This window comes from Elephantulus edwardii, unplaced genomic scaffold, assembly GCF_000299155.1.
Source record: "Elephantulus edwardii isolate Elephantulus edwardi_28Jun2011 unplaced genomic scaffold, EleEdw1.0 scaffold00402, whole genome shotgun sequence".
Classification (NCBI taxonomy): domain Eukaryota; kingdom Metazoa; phylum Chordata; class Mammalia; order Macroscelidea; family Macroscelididae; genus Elephantulus; species Elephantulus edwardii.
Window position 1 is genome coordinate 753,775 of NW_006400152.1, and position 25,543 is coordinate 779,317.

General features: G+C 37.0%; 1 pseudogene; it reads right to left on the minus strand.

Moving 5' to 3' along the window:
- Positions 1-18,677: 18,677 nt before the first annotated feature.
- Positions 18,678-25,543, minus strand: part of LOC102873101 — a 195,867-nt pseudogene continuing 189,001 nt past the window's right edge.

Sequence of the window (25,543 nt, forward strand, 5' to 3'; positions counted from 1 at the left end):
TGTTGTCCCTGCCTTTCTCACATGCACCTTTACGCACTTATTTCCTGCTTCACCATCAAAAACTCTTTGCTAATATTGTAATAAGTGCGGTTACAATATTAGCAAAGAGTTTTTGAAGAAATTATCCAAATGACAATGGTTTCAGTCATCAGGTAGTTTGACTGTCGAATTTTTTTTCTAAGAACTAACTATGTGTTTGAACAGAGGATATGGAAGGAAAATGGGCAGACACGAAATATTCCCAAAAATTATATTCCTAAGTGGCAAGAAGCTAGCGGTGCTGCAATCCCAAAGGCATGTGGTTCAAGGCTACCAGCTGCTCCACAGGAGGAGGATGGGTAATTTCATCCTGTGTGATTAACTTTCTCTGAAAACCTGCCGAAGGGTCAGCAATGGGCCAGTTCCAACTCCACGGTACACACAACAACAGCAAATATTATATAGTCACGAACTGAGTAAACATCTGAAGTATAGTCTACGCTCCAAATCTTGACTTTAGATTTAGCTCCCTATTACTTTGATGGCACACAACAACAAACAACAATAGAATTACCTTTAAAAAAATGAACAAATAATAAGTTAAAAAGAAAATAAAGGAAAAAGAAATAATTTAAAGACCAGGAATTCTTAAGTTAGAATTCAGGCATAAATTTTATTTAAGAATTCTATGAAATTATATAGACAATTTTAAAAATTATATATATCTGTACATTTGTAGGTAACTAGAATGTCAAAGTAGAGTTTATAGCTTGCTTTATTTTTTTTTAAACTTTATATCTATTTTATTTTTTTCACTTGGTTTTTTTTTGTCTTTTTTTAATTATTAATTTTAATGAACATTTACAGAGATTTTAGATTTCCACGCATTCATTGTTGCACTTTTCTCCCTGCCCAGCCCTCCCCCCACCCCAGTTCGCTTCTCTCTTTGAAAAGTAAAAAAAAATTTCTTTCATTGGTATACAGTCCCCCCACCCTCGCCTCCCCCACCTCCCTAGTACATTCCACTATGCAATCTTAATTCTGGATTCCTATGATAACCATAATACCCTATCATATATACCTTTTAAACTGTTATCTCCCTCATCTGTTTCATTGCAGTATACATAATTTATCCAGTTTTTCTATAGCTTGCTTTATTAAGAGTCTCAAAAATGATGATAAGTCTCCAAACTAAAACAAAACAGAGTTAAAAGTCCAAGTGGTTTTTATTTTGATTTGCATTTCTTCCCCCCCCCCCCCTGTACGAGAATTTGCTCTTCATGGTTCTCTACTTGGTCAGGTAAGCTTCTCTAGTATTGAACTATATGGAGTGGGTTTTTTTTTCCATTTTTTTTTTTATAAGAACAAGCTACTGATTAAAATGTGCATATAAAATATGAGTTATGTATGAATTACAAACTGGAGGAAAATTGGCATTTTCAAAGCTTCTTGTCACACTTTTATAAATGTGTTAAATGAAATATTTCACTTTTATGCATATTTAAATATGAAATTTATCTTTTATTTTTAATTTCATTTGTTAAACTTTTCTACAACTTGTTGTTGTTATGTGCTGTTGAGTCACCTGTGACTCATAGCAACCCTATGTACAACAGCCCTAAACTCTGCCCTATCCTTTGCCAATATCACCATCTTACCCCAGTCACTGAATCAATCCATCTCATCAAGGGTCGTCCTCTCCTGCTCTGTCCCTCCACCCTCCCAAGCATGACGTCCCTCTCCAAGGACTGGTCTCTCCTTGCAACAAGTCCAAAGTATGTCAGAAGAAGCTTCAGAATCCTTGCTTCCAAGGAGCAGCCTGGCTTCACCCTCTCTAGGACATACCTACCAGTTGGTTTTCCTACCAGTCCATAATATATTTAATACTGTTATTCAACACCACAGCTCAAAGGCATCAATTCTCTTTCTATCATCCCTAGTTATTGTCCAGCTCTCCAAAGCATAGCAAGTGATTGCAAAAACCATGGTGTTTATCAGGAGCACCTTAATTAGTTAACTGTAAAATACTCAGAAAATATCTATTATAATTTTGTTTTTCCTCTTATTTATATTGAGTACTAAATAGTCCATGGACTGACATAAAAATAAATAAAAGTCTTGAAGATTCAGGTAGGGTGCTCCTTAGAAACACGGGTGATAAAATGAGGCAAGAATCTCATGTGCTTTGAGTATATTGTTAAGATGGATCAGTCCTTGGAAAGGGTCAGTATGCTTGGAAGGATGGAGGGTCAGCCAAAGATAGGAAGACCGTCAATGAAAATAGATTGGCATAGAACTGTGGCAATGGGCTGTAGTATATCTGGGATGATAAGGATGGTGCAGGACACAGTAGGGTTCAGGACTGTTCTTCATAGGTTTGCTATGAGTCATGGACATCTTGATGAAACAACAACAACAACAGAAATGCATGACAAGATTTCTTTTTCTTTTACAAAAAACACATTTGAAAAGGAAATTATATGTTTATGTTCTTGTTATACATTTTTATTTATTCTGTCATGAAAATGTAAACTCTCATTTTAACTTGAACCACTGCTCTTAAAATCTAAATTAAGTAGGTATAAATAAACAAACAAGCAAACAAACAACAAACACACTTTGACTCATTGCCATCCTGGAAAGTTTAACTCAGTAACTTTCTCACAGTATTGTCTTGTTGGGTTTCCAAGACTCTAAGTCTTTGTAGAAGTAGACCACTACTTCTTTCTAGAGTGAAATTGAAGTTAGACTTTAATCTCCAACTCTTTTGTCAGCAGCCACGTATTTTATCCACTCCATTATCCAGGGTTCTTTAATGGGTATAGATAGTAAGTTGTTAATATTTTGGGGCTGATATTTTTCTTATTTGGAAATAAAAATCAAACATTTTCCCTTAGACATAGTATACCTTTTTGTTTCACTGAAGAACGCTGCTCATTTAAAATACATCTCAAGGGAGAAATTCTTCTTTCAGTTAAATAAAAAAAGCTATTTATAGTGAATTCCATAAAGAATAATACATTTTTGTTGTTATGTTACTCATGGCAACTCTTGGATGGTATCCACCTTCTGCGGTTGGGTATTACTATTCAGAATTAATGAATAGAGCCAAATATATCTGTATTCAAAACTACTCATAAGCCTTCTGATATTCTGAGCACAGTCTGTGCTGCTTATTTTTGCCTCCCCAAAGCAAAATAAATAAGAGCTTGTGATATGTAATTTAGTTTCTATGATCCTTGAAATACTATTGGATACATAGAACTTGCTTATGTTTTAAATAGGACTTTCATCTTTTTTCTTGCCTCTTCCAAAACTTTGCCATAATTATTCACATTGCCCTTTGCTTTCCATTTGACTCCTGTTTCTTTTTCTGTCTTTAAACAACCTGTTGGGCCTCTGAATCACATTCTCTGAGTGAAGTCCACAATGAGAGTTCTGAAATGAAATGCTGGCTACTAATAAACACTTTACAACTTTTAAAATTTTATTGTCTTCTTTTTAGTTATATGGTAATGTTTCTTTACTTATCTGTGTGTAATCAAATATATATTTAAGTCAATCTTCCTGTGAATTTGGCAATATTTTGCTAAATAGAGGAAGCATCAGTCAGTGCTCTGTAAACTACAGAATTATCCCAGAGATATCCCTCTTCATGTATTTCTTATTTTGCTTTGGTTGCTGAGAAGCTCAAACATAAGGTTTTTTTGCTTATTTGCTGTATGTGTTTTGTCAGATTAGGCTTTCTGATTTTATTATTATCTCCTCTTTTTAGTCCTTATCTTTTATTATGTGACACTTGTTATCCACTTAGTATGTTTTATTTTAGGAGTCTTGATGATGTAGTGGATTAAGTGTTGGGTTAATGTCAACAGTTTGAACCCACCAACTGCTTCATGGAAAAAGGATAAAAAAGTCTCTTTGAGTTAATATTTTCAGCTTCAGAAGCTCATTTTAAATTTTCCATGAGTTGGAATCAACTCAATTATCAGTGTGTTTGCTTTTTGATACGTATTACTTTGAGAACATATTTTATGTTTTAAAAATTATAATGACCTCAAGTATTTTAAAATGTAGGATAAAACAATATTTAGAGAGATAATTGAAACTACATCCAGAAACTTAACCCCCAATAAATATTGTGCATCTCTCCTTGAACCCAACTCCCTATGTATGTATTCATGTGTAACTTTGACTAGGACAGAACTGGAGCACCAATGTCTATCCCTGGATAATTTTTACTTTTCTTGCTTTGGTTCCTAATGTTGTTATTAAGAAATATCAAGTCAGAACTGACCCATAAATGACCCTTCAGCAAGTTTTCAGAGGCAGTAAATCTCACAGAAGGAGATTTTCTATCTTTCTCTCACAGAGCAGCTGGCAGATTTGAACTGTATGCCTTTAGGTTGGCAGCACAACCCCTTACCAGAGCCCCATTTGATTCTTTGTGGAACCAAATTAAAGGAAATAAAATTGCCTAAGTTAAAAAGGGACAGTTAGAAAGTGTGTGGAATTTGCTCCTGCCTAAAAGGCAACAGCAATTCAATGGCATTTCTAAAATATCTCTCGTGTTAAGCCTTTCTGATTTTTCATTTTAGGCTGAGAAGACAGGGCCAACTTTGACTATGACTTCTGAGAGTCTTGATAGCTTTCCACATCTCTCACCTGTTTCTTGCTCAACTTCTCAAATACAGACATCTTTGTCCGTGTACTCAGAATGTGAGTCTACAGCCTTTACATTGCTTGAAATACGCACCACCACCATCTTTAATCATACCAGTGCCACCAACAAAACACTTATTTTTTGATACTTTAAATCAGGTTAAGGAGCATGTTTTATCAGTATTCTTCTCTATCAGTATTCAGTTCTAATTCTCTCTAAATTCATAGAATATTAATTGCTTGAGTCCTGAGCCCCAGCTCACTTTGGTACAACTCTTGGCATGTGGCCTACACTCTGGCTTTTCCCTACTCTAACCTATTTACTTCAGAAATGAGATGAAGTAAAACCCCAGTTAGTATGGGTTCTTAAATCTTTTGGTGAAATGTTAGATTAGAAGAAGATTACATCTGTTGAATAAAATGAAGTTTGGGACTTATGTGTGGCTTTCCATTTCTGTGCATACTGGATAAATCTAAACTGGAAGGGGTGACCAAAATCATGTATATGAAAATTTTAGACACAACAGAATGAAATTATGTTAAGCTATGCCTCCTTGGTAAGTGGTGCACCTTTTGTGTTTAAGTTATGTGAATGGTTCAATTATGCTTAAAGGAAGATCTAATAACTGTAACATAAAAAAAGATATTTCAGAAAAATACAGCAGAGGCTAGAAATATTTAGGGAGTGGAAGAATGGGTATAAAAAGCTTTTCTTTTTTAAATTTCAATCTTCTTAAATGAATAATATGAATACATTTCAAACTAATGGAGATAGATGATACCAAATTGTTCATCAGAGATGAAAGATAAAAATATAACACACAATCTTTACTCTAAAAGAAGTTAGGCTTAGTTTATATACAGTAATAGAATTTTTTTTAAGTCAGTCAATGGTACATATTTATTACAATAGTCTAAGACAAAGAAGTGAAGGAAAATGTGTCTTCATAGTGTGAATGATTTGTCACCTGATTAGGTACTAAAATATCATTTATTAAAGCTATGCTGTCCTGGATGTGCTCACCAAGCTGTGCCAAGAAATCTGGAGAACAACCACTTGGCTAAGTGACTGGAAGAGATCGATATTTGTTCCTATCCCAAAGAAAGGTGACCCAACAGAATGTAGAAACTACAGAACAATTTCACTGATTTCACATGCAAGCAAGATTTTGCTGAAGATTATCCAAAAATGACTGGAACAGCACATCAACAGAGAACTACCAGAAGTCCAGGCTGAGTTTTGAAGGGCTTGTGGTACTAGGGATATTGTAGCTGATGTTAGACAGACCTTGGCTGAGAGCAGGGAATACCAGAAGAATGTCTATCTGTGTTTCATTGACTATGCAAAGGCATTTGACTGTGTAGATCATAACAAATTATGGCTGACTCTGAGAAGAATGGGAATCCCAGAACACTTGATCGTTCTAATGCGAAACTTATACTTGGACCAGGAGGCAGTCGTCAGAACAGAGCAAGGCAACACTGCATGGCTCAACATTGGGAAGGGCGTATGCCAGGGATGCATCCTATCTCCATACCTTTTCAACTTATATGCAGAACCGATTATCCGGGAGGCTGGGCTCTATGAGGAGAAATGTGGGGTCAAGATTGGTGGATGATTTATCAACAATCTGCATTATGCGGATGACACAACCCTGCTTGCTGAAATTGAAGAGGACCTGAAGCGCCTGCTGCAGAGTGTCAAGGACTGCAGCCTACAGTATGGATTGAGGCTCAATGTCAAGAAGACAAAGATTCTCACCACTGGACCAATTGGCAGCATTAGGATGGATGGTGAAGAGATTGAGATTGTTCACAGCTTTAGTTTGCTTGGCTCCACAGTCAACACTCTTGGCACCAGCAGCCAGGAAATTAAAAAGCACATTGCCCTGGGAAAGTCTGCTGTTAGGGACCTCTCCATAGTACTGAAGAGCAATGGTGTCTCTCTGGAGACCAAGGTGCGTCTGATACAGGCCATGGTCTTCACAATCACTTGTTATGCATCAGAGAGTTAGACAACGACCAAGGAGGATAGAAGGAGAATTGATGCCTTTGAGCTGTGGTGCTGGAGAAGAGTATTGAGAATACCATGGACTGCTAGGACAACAAACAGATTTGTCCTGGAAAGGGTTAAACCAGGTGACTCCTTGGAGGCAAGGATTCTGAGGCTTCGTCTAACATACTTTGGACATGTTGTGAGGAGAGACCGGTCCTTGGAGAAGGACATCATGCTTGGGAGGGTGGAGGGATGGAGCAGGAGGGGAAGGTCCTCTATGAGGTGGATTGATTCAGTGACTTGGATAATCGGGATGAGAGTGTCAGTGACAGAGCGATTGGCACAGGACAGAGCAGAGTTTAGGGTTGTTTTATGTAGGGTCGTTATGAGTCGCAAGCGACTCGACGGCACATAACAACAACAACAACAACAACAACAACAATACCCTATCCCAAATTTACATGAAGTTAACACAGTGCTAACTTAAAAGGACAGTGTTTATGGCTTGGCAATATCAATGATCATCTCTTAAGTGAAAGCAGCTTTAACCTTTATTTAAAAATTTCCTTATCTTTGTTGTTAGATGTTGTTAGATTTGGCTTCAATTTACAGTCATCTTGTGCACAATAAAATGAAACCCTGTATGATCTGTTCCATTCTCCCAATCTCTGTCTGCTATTCCTAAACTTATTAATTTAGCCACCATGTCAATCTATCTCATCAAATGTTATCCCCCTTTTCATTGACCTTCTAGTTAACCTGTCTCTAGGACAGGCACCTCGTGATAATGTGTCGAAAGTGTGTAAGATGAAGTCTTATCATCCTTACTTTCAAGAAGCATTGTTTCCGCCCTATATCTGCTAGTCTATGACACACTCAAATCTTTTTACTGAAAACACAATTCAATTCTCTTCACTTTTCGGTATTTAGTGTCCTGCTTTCACATGCGGTACAGGGAATTGGATCAACTTAAGGCCCTCCCCAGACAAATGCAGGATGTGTAGCCAAAGACGGGCAAGAAATGAGACTCACTCATGATCCTAAGAGAGGGAGTAGCATTGACTGCTATGATCCCAAGGATGAGCAACTTGAGTTTGAGGTCTTATATCCACCTAAGACAGGCAACATCCTTTATTTTTTAAGAGGGAACTGTTAGGGGCCTCGCTACCATGTAAAGCAAGCTTAGCCCTGTACTGTGAAACCAGCAAGACTAACTCCATCTTGACTACAAAATCTGCTTGGCAATGAACAACTCAAGGAAGGAAGATGTTAATAAATAAAAGTGACTGAAGGTCTCAGGCCTTAAGAAATGTAAAGCCTTAAAATCCTTATGGCTCAAACCCATTATCAGTATCTCACTGAAACTGTTAAATCAATGGTTTGATTTATTAAGAAAAACCAGTGGGGAATGAAAGGACCAGTTATCAGAAACTCAGTTTCTGGTAAAGTACAGTTAACTCCACCCCACCTGCTTGAGTGGTTTTTTAACAAACAAACAACCCCCACCTGTGGTAAATCCAACCCTGATTGATCAACGCCATAAAGTGGAATTCTTCTTTTTAAGGGCACAAGGGATTTTCCCGCATTCCTGTATCTGAAGTAACCTATAAGATTCAAATAGGTTTCCAAACTGTTACCCTGAGCTATGGCTAGCCAATTAAAGATGGACAAATACCCAAACTACTGTAGATGGCCAATCATGGCATGTATGGTTGGGCAGGGGAGTAGCAGAGGTATAAAAGCAGGGGCAGACATCAATTCGGGGCTCTCGGCTGGGTGCTGCTGTGTCAGCACGTGGGAGCCCAGGTTCAAACTCATAATAAACTTTGTAATTCGGCTAAAAAAAAAGTGATATCTTTGCTCTTTAAAAAGATAATTTTCTCACTGCAACATGCCATTTGATTAGTTGACTTCTGCTTCTTTGAGTCTTTAGAGTTGGTGAAAGTGAAATATATTGTCATTGGTATTGTTAGGTGCTTTTGAACCATTCATAGCAACCTTACGAACAATGGATCTGTACCCTGTTCTATCCTGTGACATCCTCATCATCTCTGACTTGCTTTAAACTACTGCTGCAGTCATTGTGTCAATCCATCTCATAGAGGATTTTCCTTTCTTTTTTTCCCCTTTCTTTCACTGACCTTTCACCTTTCCAAGCATGATGTCCCCCTCCAAAGGATATCGCCTTTCCTAGCAACATGCCCAAAGTATGTGAGATGATGCTTTGTCATCTTTGCCTCCAAAAAGCACTCTGGCTGTACTTTTGTCTAATACATATCTGTTCTTTTGGCAGACAATGAGGTATTTAGTCCTCTTCTCTAGCACCACAGCTCAGAGGCACCAATTCTTTTTCTGTCATCCTATTCATTGTTCAGCTCTCAGATGCATAGCAAGTGATGGAAAAGACCATGGCCTGAATCATGTGCTCCTTAGTCTTCCAACTGATAACATTTTCTTCTATAATTTGGAGACACCTCTGACTTTCCAAGTGTTACGTCTTCTGATCTCTTGACTTCTGGTCCCAAGAGTGTTGATTGTGGATCTGAGTAAGAGAAAGTCATTAACTATTGAATGAAGGATTTTGCTTCCATATGATACCATTTCTGACCTATGCCATGGTCTTCACAATTATATACTCCACCTTGGAGAGTTGGACAATGAATGATTAAGGAGGACAAGAGTTGTTGTGCTGGAGAAGAATATTGAACATATACCATGGACAGCTAGGTGAATAAATTGGTCAATCTTGGAAAGGGTGAAAACAAATTTCTCCTTGTAGGCTAAGATTTTGAAGCTCCATCTCACATACTTTGAGTACATGGCCAGGACATACCAGTCCTTAGAGAAGGGCATCATACTTGGAAAAATGGAGGGACAGCACAGGAGAGGAAGACCCTGGATAAGATGGATTGATGCAATAACTGGGGTGATGGTATTAGGTGTGTCAGAGTCACTGAGACTGGCTCAGGATACAACAGGATTTAGAGCTGTTGTACATAAGGTCATTATGAGTTTCAGGAGACTCAATGGCACATAGCAACGATATAGTGGTCATGAGTTTATTGTTCAAAGTGATCTTCCTAACAGCTTTAACTTTTACTACATGACTAGGTGGGACCTTGAACCAGGGTGTATATATTCATTATGACTTTAGTCAGTTTTTCCTATCATACCAAGTTAAACTGAGTGAATTTAGCAGCAAAAGTAGAGATTTCTGTTCCAGTCAGACCAAGACCTGCCTGAGAGCAGCAGCAGTCTCAGTGGAACACCAGAGACCCACAAGAGACAGCTGACTTGATGCCCTACTAAATCAGAGCCAGCTGCCTTCACCCAATTTTGTGAGAGGACAGAGAGGAGAGAGATCTCATAATTGGCAGGACTAAAGAAACTTTTTACAGCTGATGTAAACTGTGAGGTCGAAGGTCAAAAGGCCTGTTACCATGCTTGAGAAGTTGTCTAAACTGAGCAGTTGTATCCTGTTCTTTACCTGAATTAAGAGTTTGGGAAGTCATCTGGAGGAGTTAGATTCTACAGAGGTTTGTTTTCTGGTTCTGGTGAGGATTAGGGTGGAATGTTTACTTACCATTGGGTGTGAGTTGATTTTATTAGGCCTTCTATTTAAAAATGCATTTGGTCACCATGCCAGAGACCTTCAACTTGTTTTTAATTGTTTTTAGTCAAACATTCTTCTAGGTGGTATATCACTGGTCTGTCCTTTTGCTGTACAGAGGTTCTTTGGTTGCTGTTATGCTAAACACTGTGACACGGATATGTCAAATGCGATAATGGTTACCCATGGTGGACAGTGTTTGGTGGAGCTCCCTGATTAACACAAGCTTGGAAGCAGGAGTGGCATCCACTTCCAAAATAACTTGCCTCTGGAAACCCTATGAACCTGGAGAAATGATGAAAGTTGTACAAGTTTTCAAGTCCCTATGAGTCTTCTAGGATTCAATGACCCTAAACAACAACCTGAATTGAAACTGGTTTACTTCCATAAAAAAACCTATCACCATAAGTATGATTCTACGAGACCTGTGTATCTATTCCAGTAGACTTTAGACCCTATATTAAAGCAGTTAGATTGTTGTTGGAGTGACTAGAAGTAGAGGCCAAGTGTGGAGGGCCATGTGTGACATAATGGGAACTGGGTTTTACTGTGGATGAGCTTGATTGGGATACTAACATTTGTGGAGTTAATACAGGTCAGATTAAGCCATACCCATGTAACATACTCTTTTTGTACAGATACTAATGTTCTTATTTGATAATTTCTATATAATAATCTTTCTTTGGAATGGGCACAAATGTAAATCTCTTCCGAATGGTTTTATCAGATATCTGTGGTCCAATTTTCTTTTTTTAAGTGGTAAGTAGTCCTAAATTAATGTGACTTTTAAAATTTTATTTTATTAATTTTAATGAACATTTACAGAGATTTTGAATTGTCATTCATTCATTGTTGCACTTTTTTCTTTACCGACCTCCCCCCAGTTCACTCCTCTCTTTGAAAAGCAAAAGATAAACTTCTTCGTTGGTATACAACCACCACCACCCTGACCCTGATCCCGCGCCCCCACACCCAATGCACTCTGCTATGCAACCTTAATTCTGGATTCCTGTGATAATCATAATAATTGATGTGATTTTTATGCAGATGAATCTTTGAAACAAAAATTTATGTTTTCATGATTCATCTGTTGTGTGATCCAGCATTCTGCTTTGATATCTACTCCTCCTCCTTTTGTGTTAGTGACAGTCCCTGGAAGGCACAAACTTAAGCACTCGCTACTTAGTATAAAATTGGTGGTTTGGACTCGCAGGGAGGTCCCTCCGAATAAAGGTCTGGAGAAATACTCAAGAAAAAGAAATCAGGTTTTGAAAACCCTATGAAGCTCAGTTCTCTGAAACTCATGGAGTCACTTGGAATAGACACTAGTGAGATCCATGATATGTTGAATATGTTCATTAATTAAAGCACCTGAAGAAAATGACCAGTGCATTGAAATGATAAAAAAAATTCTTTTAAAACCCGATTTTACTTTCTTTTCATCTCATTCTTGGATTGGATATGTGTGATCTAACAGCCATTGGACCATTGACTTTCTCAATCTATTTTTTTTCCTGGAAGATAACAGTTTTATTAGAATTCCATTTTTTTTTAAAAAATCCTCCCTCTGAGTGAAAGTTTGGCTTATCTCTTTGACAAACGTAGTCCTGTGGCTATTTAGGTGGATAAAGAGGAGAACGATGAAAACAGTGAAAAATGATTTAATAGTAGCCTTCCTGGAGCACAAAGATGTCTCAGAAAAGAATTCTGATCAACAGCCTCTGGAGACACATATATGCGTGGAAGGAACTACACCTGAAGGCTCCATAATGCCCTCTGTTAAAGTGATGTCCTTGATTTGATCAATCTTTCTTTGTTAGATTTCCCCAGGTTTCAAGTTTTTCACAGTGTTACATGCTTTATTTCCAGTGAGAGATGCAGGTGTGAATTTTAAAAGCTATATTAAACAGATTTTCATTTAGAGGATGAGAGAAGACAAAAAATTAAACCTTGAAAAGATTTTCTGTCAAAATGTAGCAGCTAACTAGCCAGCAATATGAAGAATCACCTTTAAAATTCTTTATACATTCTGTTGTTGTCAGGTGCTGTCAGATTGGCTTTTACTTGTAGGGAGAATATACAAGACAGAACAAAACTGACTAGTTCTGTACTCTCCTCACAATCACTGCTGAACATTAGCCAATTGTTGCTGTCACTGTGTTAATCCATTTCACTGAGGGCCTTCTTGCTTTTCACTGACCCTTTACCAAGTATGATGACTTACTCCAGTGACTGACTTCTTTTCATAATGTGACCAAAGTCTTACCATCCTCACCTAAAAGGGACACTTTGGTTCCTCTTCCAAGACAGATTTGTGTGTTCTCTAAATGTTACAGTCAATACTCTTCACCAACATCACAATTTAAAGTATCAATTCTATGTACTCATTATCCAAATTTCACATGCATAAGTGGTGATTGTGAACACTATGACTTATACCTCACTTTGAGGACTACAGTGTACATCTTAGTCCTCAAAGTGACATCCTTGGTCTTTAGCACTTTGAAGAGAATCTTTACTGCAGATTTGCCTCTAGCTATATGTTGTTTGATTTCATGACTACTGCTTCTGCTGAGTTAACTGTGGATTCAAGTAAAATGAAATCTTCAACTTCAATCCTTTCCCAATTAATTACGTTGTTGCTTATTGGTCCACTTGTGGATTTTTGTTTTATTTCTTTTGAGGTGTAAATCATACTTAAATATCTAAGCTTCATCAGTAAATGTTTCATGTCATCTTCATTTTCAGCAAGTTTCTATCATCTGTACATTGCATATTATTAATCTGTCTTCCTCTAATTCATATGCCACTTTCTTCTCCATATAATACAGTGTTTATTAAAACATGTATTCTTGAAAGGGAATATTCTTTTTAGTGCTGAGGAAATAAATTATAATTTTTATGAGAAAGCACGGGACTGGAAGCCTTGTGGTATTAAGAATGTATCTTTCCTAAACAACTCGATGGCACATAACAATAACAACAACAACAACCCAATGCCTGGCACGAAGTAAGGAGTCAGGGAATATTTGCATACTAGAGAAGAAATTGATAGCTATGATATACCAATATTGTTTCAGCTACATAGAAAAGAAGAAATTTTGCTGTTTTGCACTCTTTACTTATATTAGGTGAGTTGTTTTTTTTTAATGAATCAGAGACCTAAAAGTAGATTTTTTTAGCAAAGAAAAAAATGCTATAAATATAGACAGATTCAAAGATCTTAACTTTAAAACAGTACTCAAGATTACCATATTCACAAGAGATATAAAATTTATAGTCATACTTACCTATAGTGTAGTAGCATAGAATGGAGCTTGTATTGACACTCAACAAAGTTCAGTGAAGCAGAGGGGAAAAAAACCCAACATGCAATTCCTTAGATGATTTTATTTCCTAAATGCAGTCTTACATAAACTGGACATACAATTCAATCAATAGCAGTGTGCTGACTTTGTTTATCAGTGTAATTGTCCCATTTCCTTTTTCTTGGATTGTACTATTAGTAAAAAACATTTTTCCTTTTGATTACTATAAAATATGACATAAAATATGATGACTATGAAAATATAAATACTGCAACAAGTTCATTATTTGTGTCAGAATTTTATAATCTATTCATCAAATTTTCTCTGGTCAGTTTAAATGTTAAAGAGAATACAAGTGTCTTTGACATTTTATTGCTTTTAATACATTTCCTTTTAATGTTGTCAGTTGCATAGCTATGCTGATGACTGTGGTGAATCACATGGATTGATATTTGCTCATATAAACATGATTGTAATAAAGGTCTTGGATTTCATTTCTGTTTCACAGACCTCCTTCCTGGAAATGTAGGAAGGTAGATTACTTACTGTTAGTCTCTAACTTCAAATATGTCAAGGTAAATTTCATGATTAAATAAGACAGTATATATGACAGTCTTTGTCCAGGGTTGACCATTATTCTTTTTGCTTTCTGCTTACTTATTTATTTAAAGTTTTAATATACAAGAAGCTGCACTGAAATCCCAAAGGCATGTGGTATGTATCTACTAGCTGCACTGAAGGAGGAGGATGGGCAATCTCCTCCCATGCGATTAAATGTCACTGAAAATCTTCTGGAGGGTCTGATATGGGTCAGTTCTGACAAGATAGCAGGGGCCCAACTTGACTCTTGACAGGTGGTACACAACCAAAACATTTTATACACACACAGAGAGAGAGAGAGAGAGAGAGCGCGCACATATCTACTTTAGAGTATATTTGAACTTTCTTTGATAAACATGCTTTTATACACTTTTCTACATTCTTTGGTTAATAATTAAATTGATATTGTTATGATTAAAAATTATGACAATACAAAAGGCAGCACGGAATGACAAAGCAAAATACTACAATGAAATGTGCGAAGAGCTAGAGTCGGAAAATCAAAAGGGCCGAACTCGTTCAGCATTTCTTAAGCTCAAGGAACTGAAGAACAAATTCAAACCTCGAGTTTCTACAATCAAGAATGCTTTAGGCAGAATTTTAAATGATCCAGGAGGTATCAAAAGAAGATGGAAGGAATATACTGAGTCATTGTATAGAAAGGAATTGGCAGATACAGAAGAATTTAATGAAATAGCATTTGAGCCAGAGCTTATGGTGATAAAGGCAGAAGTTCAAGCTGCTTTGAAGGAAATAGCAAAAAATAAGGCCCCAGGAATAGATGGTATACCAATTGACATATTTCAGCTAACAGATGCTGCCGTGGATGTGCTCACTAAGTTGTGCCAAGAAATCTGGAGAACAACCACTTGGCCAACTGACTGGAAGAGGTCTATATTTGTTCCCATTCCAAAGAAGGGCAACCCAACTGAGTGTGGAAACTACAGAACAATATCATTGATTTCACATGCAAGCAAGATTCTATTGAAGATTATCCAAAAACGACTGGAACAGTACATCAGCAGAGAACTGCCAGAAGTCCAGGCTGGGTTTAGAAGGGGTCGTGGTACTAGGGATATTGTAGCTGATGTTAGATGGATCTTAGCTGAAAGCAGAGAATACCAGAAAATTGTCTCTGTGTGTTTCATTGATTATGCAAAGGCATTTGACTGCGTGGATCATAACAAACTGTGGTTGACTCTGAGAAGAATGGGAATCCCTGAACATTTAATTGTGCTAATGGGAAACCTATACTTGGACCGAGAGGCAGTCGTCAGAACAGAGCAGGGCAACACTGCATGGTTCAAAATTGGGAAGGGTGTACACCAGGGATGTGTCCTGTTTCCATACCTTTTCAACCTGTATGCAGAGCAGATTATCCAAGAGGCTGGGCTCTGTGAGGAGAAGCGTGGCATTAGGATTGGTGGACGATCTATCAACAATCTGCGTTATGCGGATGACACAACCCTGCTCGCTGAAACTGAGGAGGACCTCATGCACTTACTGCAGAGGGTCAAGGACTGCAGCCTTCAATATGGACTGAGGCTCAATGTCAAGAAGACAAAAATTCTCACCACTGGACCAATCGGTAGCATCAGGATGGATGGTGAAGAGATTGAGATTGTTCACAGCTTCAGTTTGCTTGGCTCCACAGTCAACACTCTTGGCACCAGCAGCCAGGAAATAAAACAACGTATTGCGATGGGAAAGTATGCTGTTAGGGACCTCTCTAAAGTACTCAAGAGCAACTGCGTCTCTCTGGAGACTTAGGTGCGCCTGATACAGGCCATGGTTTTTGCAATCACTTGCTATGCATCAGAGAGTTGGACAATGCCTAGGGAGGATAGAAGGAGAATTGATGCCTTTGATCTGTGGTGCTGGAGAAGAGTATTGAATGTACCATGGACTGCCAAGAAAACAAATAGATTCATCCTAGAGAGGGTTATACCAGGCTGCTCCTTGGAGGCAAGGATTCTGGGGCTTCTTCTGGCACACTTTGGACATATTGTAAGGAGAGACAGGTCTTTAGAGAGGGACATCATGCTGGGTAGAGTAGAGGGACAGCGCAGGAGGCGAAGACCCTCTATGGGGTGGATTCATTCAGTGACTGGGGTAATCGGGATGGGTGTGTCAGAGGCGATGGATTGGCACAGGATAGAGCAGGGTTTAGGGCTGTTGTACATAGGGTTGCTATGAGTCGCAAACGACTCGACGGCACATAACAACAACAACATATGCAATTAATAGGCAGTGTCATGATGGATGGAGAGATTGAAGCTGTCAGCAACTTCTTCTTGCTTGGATCCACAATTAACACCCTTGGTATGAGCAGTCAGGATATATGAGACACATTCCAATGAAGAAGGAGACACACTGCAATTGGGAAATGTGCAGTTAGGAACCATTCCAAATTATTGAGAAGTAGCAATGTCACTTTGAGGACTAAGGTGCATCTGATTCAAGCCATGGTCTTTCCAATTACTAGCTATGTATTTAAGACCTGGACAATGAATAAGGATGACAGAAAAAGAATTGATGCCTTTCAGTCATGGTACTGGAGAAGAGCCCTGATCGTTCCATGGACAGCCAAAAAAAAAAAAAAAAGAAAACAAACAACCAAAAACAAATAGATATGTCTTGGAGAGGGTGCAGCCAGAGTGTTTTTTTGAGGCAAGAATGATGAGGCTTTGCCTCACGTACTTTGTACAAACTAGAAAAAAAAAGGGAAAAAATGGAATGGTAAAACTTAATCTCACATACATTGGACATGTTATCAGGTGGGATAAGTTATTGTAGAAAGATACCATACTCAGAAAAGAAGACCTTCAATAAGATGGAATGAAAAGGCCACAACAATGAACTTTAAGAAGAAATTTTGAGGATGGAATAGGATTTGGCAGTGTTTCATTCTGTTCCGTATAAACTCATTCCATATAAAGTCACTACAGGTTGTAATTGACTCAGTAAACCCATCACACCAACAAGTAAGATCAATTAAAACAGAAAATGTGCCTATACAAAACATTGATAAGTAGATAGATTTTACTCTTGCAAACAGATAAAAGAGTGGGTCAACTATGTCAAGCCAACTTTACTTGAAAATATTAACGGTGATTTTCTTTTTCATAAAAATTTGCCATAAACATGAAAATAGAAAGCAATTACTAATAGCAATTGATACAAATTGGTTAACAAGTAGAGAAAACTAGCTAACTTCAAATTTTGATGTTAGGGTCATGTATTTCTAAAGAACTAATTGTTGTTGTTGTTGTTGTGTACCGTAGAGGCAGAACCTACCCATAACTGACCATCCAGTAGTTTTTCAGAGGCAGTTAATTGCATGGGAGATTACCAATCCTTCTTCCACTAACACCTAGTAGTCAGTAAATAAGTAAGAGAAAGGTAAAGCAAAGGAGGAGACCATCGGAAGAGACTAGGTTTCTAATATTGTTGTTGTTGTTGAGTGGACTCTGGCTTACAGCAACTTTAGAACCTATGTATAATAGATCTAAACCTTACTTGATTCTGTGCTATTCTCCAGTCTCCACTATGCTCAAATCAGGGTATCAAAGTTTGAGGATTTTCCTCTCCTCCTCTTCTACATAGTTTTGGCACTTGTTTTATGACATCTGTGTTTTTTGTCTACACTCTTGGACATTTGAAAAAATGCATAATTTTCCAGTGTTGTGGTGGGTACCATGGAGTCAGAACCAACCCATAGCTGACCCTCCAGTGGGTTTTCAGAGGCAGTTAATTGCACAGGAGGAGATTGCCCATCATTCTCCCGCAGAGCAGCTGGTAGATTTGAACTGCTTGCCTTTGGGACTCTGCAGCACAGTTTATAACCAGTAGGCCACCAGAACTCCCTAATTTGTCAGTGGTTTATTTGTTTGTTTTTAGTTTGTTTTATTATCCTGATGCTTTTGTCTAATTTTTGCATTTATTTGAATTTATTTAAATACTTTTTTAAGCTTTGTACTTCATTTTTAATGAAATACTTTGTTATAGCCAGTCAGTTTATATGATAATGGGAATACACACAAAAAATCTTAGAAGCAGACAGTAATTGACTAAACAATTTTCTAAATATATAACAAGAAACACTTTTAAAAGAGCAATCTAACACAAAGTTCCCTTACAGTGGTTTTAAAATCTTTAAACAAGGGTCAAATTCACTTGCTTAGAAATTTGAAATACAACTTTATTCTGATTCTAAACAAAAAGGAATGAAAATGCAAAATTTACCATGAAATACTGTGATTTGACTGTAGCAATTTTATATTTGAAACTTCAGAAGGAAACAACTGTCTTTCCAAACAGCTAAATATGCAGGTTCAAAAAAGAAAGGGTTTTAAAACTGCCACACTCTCTCTCAAGCTCATTTATCTCCTTCAGCATCCTAAAGATTGACACATGTTCTGCTTTGCTAGATAATAATGTGGCAAACATGAAGCACCACTGACATCACAGAACAGTAGCCTACAAAGCTAAACTTTTGATGCTGGGCTCCAGTTTCATTCTCTCACAGCTTGTCATCCTCATCCGGGAAAGCAGTTATCTGTGCAGCTTCTAAATCATGTCCATATTGTACTTCCAATGCTGGGTCCATGACAACTTCTGGTGGGACAATAGCAGTCATGGCAATAAATTCTAAGTTACAGTCTCCAATTAGTTTTCTAGAAAGCTAAAGGAAAGTATTATCAAAGTTGCACTTATTTCTCACAGATAGATCATAGTACAGAAGATTCTTGCTACAGTGGAAAACAATGGATTTTGCTTTAACTTTCTGTATTAATGTCTAATTTATTGCCACACAACAAAGTGGGGAAGTTTCCACATATTGGAACCAGATCACTATGCCAGTTAGGCATGTTCTTGTAGATGACTCTCTCTGTTACATCAAACATTATAATGGCATACTGGGCTTGGATATAATAGCCATCCCTAATCTCCTTAAGTCCTGGCCACCCATATTGCACACATTCAACTTAACCAGTCTTCTCTTTGGGTAGTACACAAGGGGATGGATTTCCACACCCAAGGTGGCTACATACTTCTTGAGTTTACCAGTCAGATGACATTTCACAAACATAGGTTTTTCGAGTACCACTATCACCCACCAACATGAGTTTCAATAGGCTGCCATAGTGATGGTTCTTCAAGAAATATCTCTGGGCCCCATCTAACTGAGGGATGGGAAGATGGTGGAAGCCTTACTTAAAGACTTTTTGATGTCTCTCTCCAAAAAAATCTTGGATTGAAAAAACCAAACATTCCTATCACCTTATTGTTGCCAGGAGTCAGAATTAGTTTAAAAGGCTTTCCTTTCCCATTCTCGTAGATCAAACATCTCATATGTTTTCTTGATCTAGACATGTTATAACAATCTACCACCCATTCATTGCTATTGAGTTCATTTTGATTCATAATGATGCTAGAGAGAGAGATTTTTAAGGAACTGTCTTGAGTGTTTCCAAGGTTATGGGTCTTTGCATAAGCAGACTGCCATGAGCACATTAAGTATTTTGGGATTCTTGCTCTTCTCAATATTAGACACAATGTGTTGTGATCCACACAGTCAAAGGCTTTTGTATAGTCAAGAAAACACAAATAGATATCCTTCTGATACTGTCTGTTTTCAACCAAGATCCATCTGACATCAGCAATGATATCCCCAGTGCCACAGCCTCTTCTAAACCCCTTTTATATTTCTGGCAGTTCTCTATCAATGTACTGCAATAGTAATTTTTGAATAATCTTAGGAAGATTTTGATTGCTTGTGTATGGTAGTGATATTGCTTGATAATTTCAACATTCTGTTGGATTAACTCTTTGGGGAATGGGAATAAATGTGGATCTCTTTTGTCCAGGTACTTGTCATGGACCTCTCCAGAGTGCTGAAAAGCAATGATGTCAGTCTAGATACAAAGGTGCAGCTAATCCAGGCCATGGTCTTTGCAATTACTTGCTTTGCATCAGAGAGTTGGAAAATGAATGACAGAAGAATTGATGCCCATACCATGGACCACCAAGAAAATATATAGACCTCTGTCTTAGAGAGGGTGAAAACAAACTTCTCTTTAAAGGCTAAGATTTTGAAGTTTCATCTCACATATTTTGGGCATATGGCTAAGAGGGACCAATCCTTGTAGAAGGTCATCATACTCTGAAGGGTGGAGGGCCAGCACAGGAGAGGAAGAGTCCAGATGAAATGGATTGAATACAGTAACTGGGGCAATGGGAGTAGGTAGGTTGGAGTCAGTGAGACTGGCTCAGTATAGGGCCAGGCTTCAGAGTTGTTGCATATAGGGTCACTATGAGTTGCAGGTTACTAGATGACACATAACAGCAAAAACAACATAATCTATACTTACTTTCTATGCTCTACCTGCATGTAAACGTATTAAAGTTTGGCTTCTGATCTTACTATCTCATTAATACATTTTTATCCAGTTCACCAATATTCTAAGTACCATATTTCAAATAAACATTTTACTAACTTCTTTATATTGAACTTTTCACTTGCCTTTATTAAAACTGAGATTCTATACTTCTTGAAATGTTTTCTTCATTTTGCTTACATAATGTTGCAATCATTGGGTTACTCTTCCATCACTAGCAATTAATTTTGAAGTGCAATTTTTTGGGTCTATTCAATATAATTTTGGATGCCTCATGATTCAGATATTGGCTTATTATATTTCTGCACTTGCTTTATCAGTAATTTTATTCATTAATATAGCTTTAACTATTAATGTGATGACTATTATTCCAAATTTACATCTTCAGTTAATATTGAGCTTCAAGCTAGAACATCTTAGAGACATCTCAAATTTGATCAGCACAAATGGCTAAACGTTTTGCTACAACTAAAAACGTGGCAATATGACCTATACAGAAATTCAAATTATAATCCTAACTCTAACTATATAACCAACTACAACTCTAACCCTAACATTTACCTATTCAGAGGTTAGAATTACAGAAGCACTTTGAAAGGCAATCCTGGTGATCTCTTTCTGAAAGAACACTATTTTGAAAACTCTATTCATTGGTTCTACTTGGAGTACACTGAGTCACCATGAGTCAGGACTGACTTCCCAACAAACACCATCAACAGGTAAACATGTTTCTAATCTCAGGAAATATTGTATCTATCCAGTATATTCATCAAGCTAGATAATAGAGGTCATTTTCAAGACTATATTTTTCTTGGCCAATATAAATGTTTGGTGAATATTCATCCTTGCCAATTTAGCCATTATGATCTTTCTTCTGGATACTGTAACTGTTCTATCTGCTCTCCTTTCTAGTACACTTGCCATCTTCAAGTCTGCCCCACACTCAGAGATAAAGCTAACTTCCTTAAAACCTAAATCAGATAATATTCCTCTGTGAAGAAAAGAAACCAATGTTTCCTTTGTTCATCTAATAATAATCAACTCTTCCTGATGGTATACAATATATATTGGGCTATAGCTCTTTTGTAGTTATTTATACTATTCTCCCTTTTTCATATATAACTCCAGGCACTGCTTTTTTCAGTTCTGTGTACATATGTAGATGTCTAGATTTGAGCTAGGATTACAATAATCACACATGCACACAGACACACACATACACACATTATTTTGAAAAGGATAAGAGACAAATGTTGTGCAAAAGTGTTTGATAAGTTAAGCATGTGACTAAGGTATTCAGAAAGGGCTTTATTGTAATGTTTTGAAGTCTGGATAACGGTTGAAAGTTATCTGTGCCTCATAGGATAATAAAAAGGAATACTTGTAAGGGAAAGAAAGAGCTAGAGAGAGATATATTGATTAAGGATCTCCAACGAATGATACATTCGTTTAAACTTACTGGATTATTTTTTTTTCTAACAGTTTTATTACCTTGTTATTGTTGATTGCCATTGAGTTGAGCATGACTCATATCGACCTTATGAACAAAAGACCCTATGAACAACAGCCTTTCTATAACTATCATCATTTATCAAAGTTCTTAAAGTTTTCAAAATCATGTTGTTTAAGAAGTAGATATCACACCTGCTTCCATTTATTGCCTTACAGCCTTTTTTCACCATAAGGCCGAGCCATTAAGAATTTATATTTTAATAGTTTTGATTATATATGTATCTATCTATATATGGTACACAACAACAACATCTATATATATACTATAAAACAGTCACCTTACACGTGGAAACTACCTGATGGGCTGTATAGGAATGAGATGGACTGCATTTGTGGAAGAAATAGTTGGAGACTTTTAATGTCGGCTGTCAAAACTAGGCCAGGGGTGGATTGTGAGTCAGACTATCAATTACTCATCCACAAGTTCAAACTGAGGCTGAAGAAAATGAAAATATGTACACAGAAGCGAAGATATGATTTTGAATCAATTCCATCCGAATTTCAAAATGAACTTAGGAGTAAATTAGAGGAATTGAATACTAACAATTGAAAACCATGTGAGATGTGGAATAATATCAAGGGTATCATCTATGAAGAAAGCAAAAGGACACTGCAAAAACAGAAGAGAAAGAAATAACTAAAGTAGATGTCAGAAGAGACTCTAAATATTGCACTGAAGTTTTGAGAAGACAAAACAAAGGAAAAACATACTTACATTAAAAAAACTGAGCAGAACATTTCAAAGAGCACCTCAAAAAAGATAAAGCAAAGTATTATAATGGAATGTGTTGAGAGCTGGAATTGGAGAATAGAAAGGGAAGAACTCATTCTGCATTTCTCAAGCTGAGAGCATGAAAAATAAATTTAAACCTGGAGTCACAATATTGAAAAATGCTATGGGCAATATGTTGAATAACTCAAAAAGCATCATAAGAAGATGAAGTTTATTATTCTTTTCTTTGTTAATGTGATTAAGTACATTAATTGTTTTTCTTATGTTGAATCATCCTTGAATATCTGTTATGATTCCCACTTGATCATGATGAATTATTTTTTTTTATTAAGGGTTTTGCATCTTGTTCATGAGATACATTGGCCTATAGTTTTCTATTTTGGGGATGTCTTTACTGACTTTGGTATTAGAGATATGTTTGCTTTGTAGAATGAATCTGGGGGTATTTGATATTTTTCAATTTTCCGAAATATTTTATGTATAATTGGTACCAGCGCTTCTCTGAATATTTGCTAGAATTCACTAGTAAACCTAACTGACCCAGGGCTTTTTTAGTTGGAAGTTGTTTCATAAACCCTTCAATGTCTTCTTATGTAATGAGGTCTGTTGAGGTGTTTGTTCTGCTTCAGTCTGGGTGATTAGTGAGTTTCAGATGTAGAAAAGGCCTTTGACAAAATCCAAAATATTATCCTGATTAAAGCATGCAACAAAATAGTAATAGAGGGGAATCTATTCAAAATAGTGTAAAGTATATAGACAAAATTAAGAGCCAACATCGTTCTCAACGGAGAGAGATTAAAGACATTCTCCTTGAGAACTGGAACTAGACAAGAATACCCACTGTCACCTCTCTTATTCATTATAGTACTGGAAGTATTAGTGAGAGCAATACAACAAGGCAAGGTACAAATAAGAGGTATCAAAATTGGCAAAATGGGAGTTAAACTATGTCTATATGTAATTGCCTGGAATTATATTTAGGAAATCCTAAATATTAAGCAAAGAAACTGTTGGACATAGTGGAACAGTTCAGCAAAATAGCAGGGCACAAAATCACCATAACAAAATCATTGGATTTCTCTACAATGACAAGGGAATATAGGAATGGAGCTAAGAAAAACAATAACCATAGTGATAACTAACCACAAGATTAAATACTTGGGAGCAAATCTAACTAGAGACATTAAAGACTCATATACAGAAAATTACAAAATGTTACTACTGGAAAATAATGTACTTGAATTTTGTAAATAAACTAGTATACTTAAAAAGGTGATTAAGAAATGTTACTGCAAGAATTTTTTTTTTAATTTTCTGACTCCAGCTCTCTACACATTTCTTTATAGTATCTTGCTTCGTCGTCCCGAGCTGCCTTTAGAATTTCTCTGTTTAGCTCTTTGATTTCTTCCTTTAGCTTTGGCTTCTGGGCACTCTAATGCAATACTCAGTCTCATCTGACATCCATCTTGGTCTTTTCTTCTTCTTCAGCCTTTATAATGATCTTTTGCAGTCTTCGTGGACGATTTTCTTGATATCCTCCCAGAGCTCATTTGGTCTATGCTCATTGGTGCTCAAGCCCTCAAAACTGTTCCTGAGATGGTTTTAAAATTCGAGTGGGACAGACTTAAGGCCAAATCTTGGTTCCGTTGGACTTGATTTAATTTTCCTCAACTTCAGCTTGAACTTGCATATGAGCAGTTGGTCGTCTGTCCCACAATCTGCTCCTAGCCTTGTTTTCACGGCTGATATTGAGCTTCTCCAGCGAGTCTTTCCACAAATGTAATCGATTTGATTCCTATGCATAACATCAGGTGAAATCCATGTGTATAGCCTGCGTTTATGTTTCTTATAAAAGGTATTTGCAATGAATAAATCATTGAATGTATAGAACTCTATCATTCTATCTCCAGCCTCATTTCTCTCACTGAGCCAGTGTTTTCCAGCTACTGATCTTTCTTCCCTCTTCCCAACTTTTTCATTCCAGTCACCCATTATTATGAATGCATCTTGATTGCATGTTTGATCAATTTCTGACTGCAAAAGTTGGTAGAAATGTTCTATTTGCTCCTCTTCGGCTCTAGTTCTTAGTACACATATTTGAATGATAGTGGTATTCACTGGACTCCCTTGTATGCATATGGATATTATCCTATTGCTCACCACATTGTATTTCAGGATAGATCTAGAGATGACTTTATGACTTTTTAAATTATGAAACCAACCCCATTTTTTCTCACCTTTTCATCCCCGGCATAGTAAATCATATGATCATCTGATTCAAAATGTCCCATGCCAATCCATCTCATTTCACCAATACCTAGTACGTCAATATTTATGCTTTCCATTTCTTTCTTAACAATGTCCAATTTTCCTACATTCATGCTTCTTACATTCCACATTCCAATCTCTAGTGTCTCCTTACAGCAATTCCTTTTTCTCTGTGTTTCCATTTCTAAGATCTCAGTTTCAATAGCCATGTTTGTTAGTCGAAATGATAGTCATGTTTGTTAGTCGAAATGATAGTATAAGTGTGCTCTATTGTACATAGGCTTTTTGAAGGCTTGTAATTTCGGAAGTAGATGGCCAATCCTTCTTTCTAGTCCGTCTCAGTTTTTAAATATATATAATAGTATCTGACAGACAAGCATTCTACAGAAAAGAGCAGATGAAAGACATTTCCCAGTTAGAAAAAGACCAATAGTCAACGTTGCTGCCCCCTCCTCCCGCTACATGTTTGGTTGG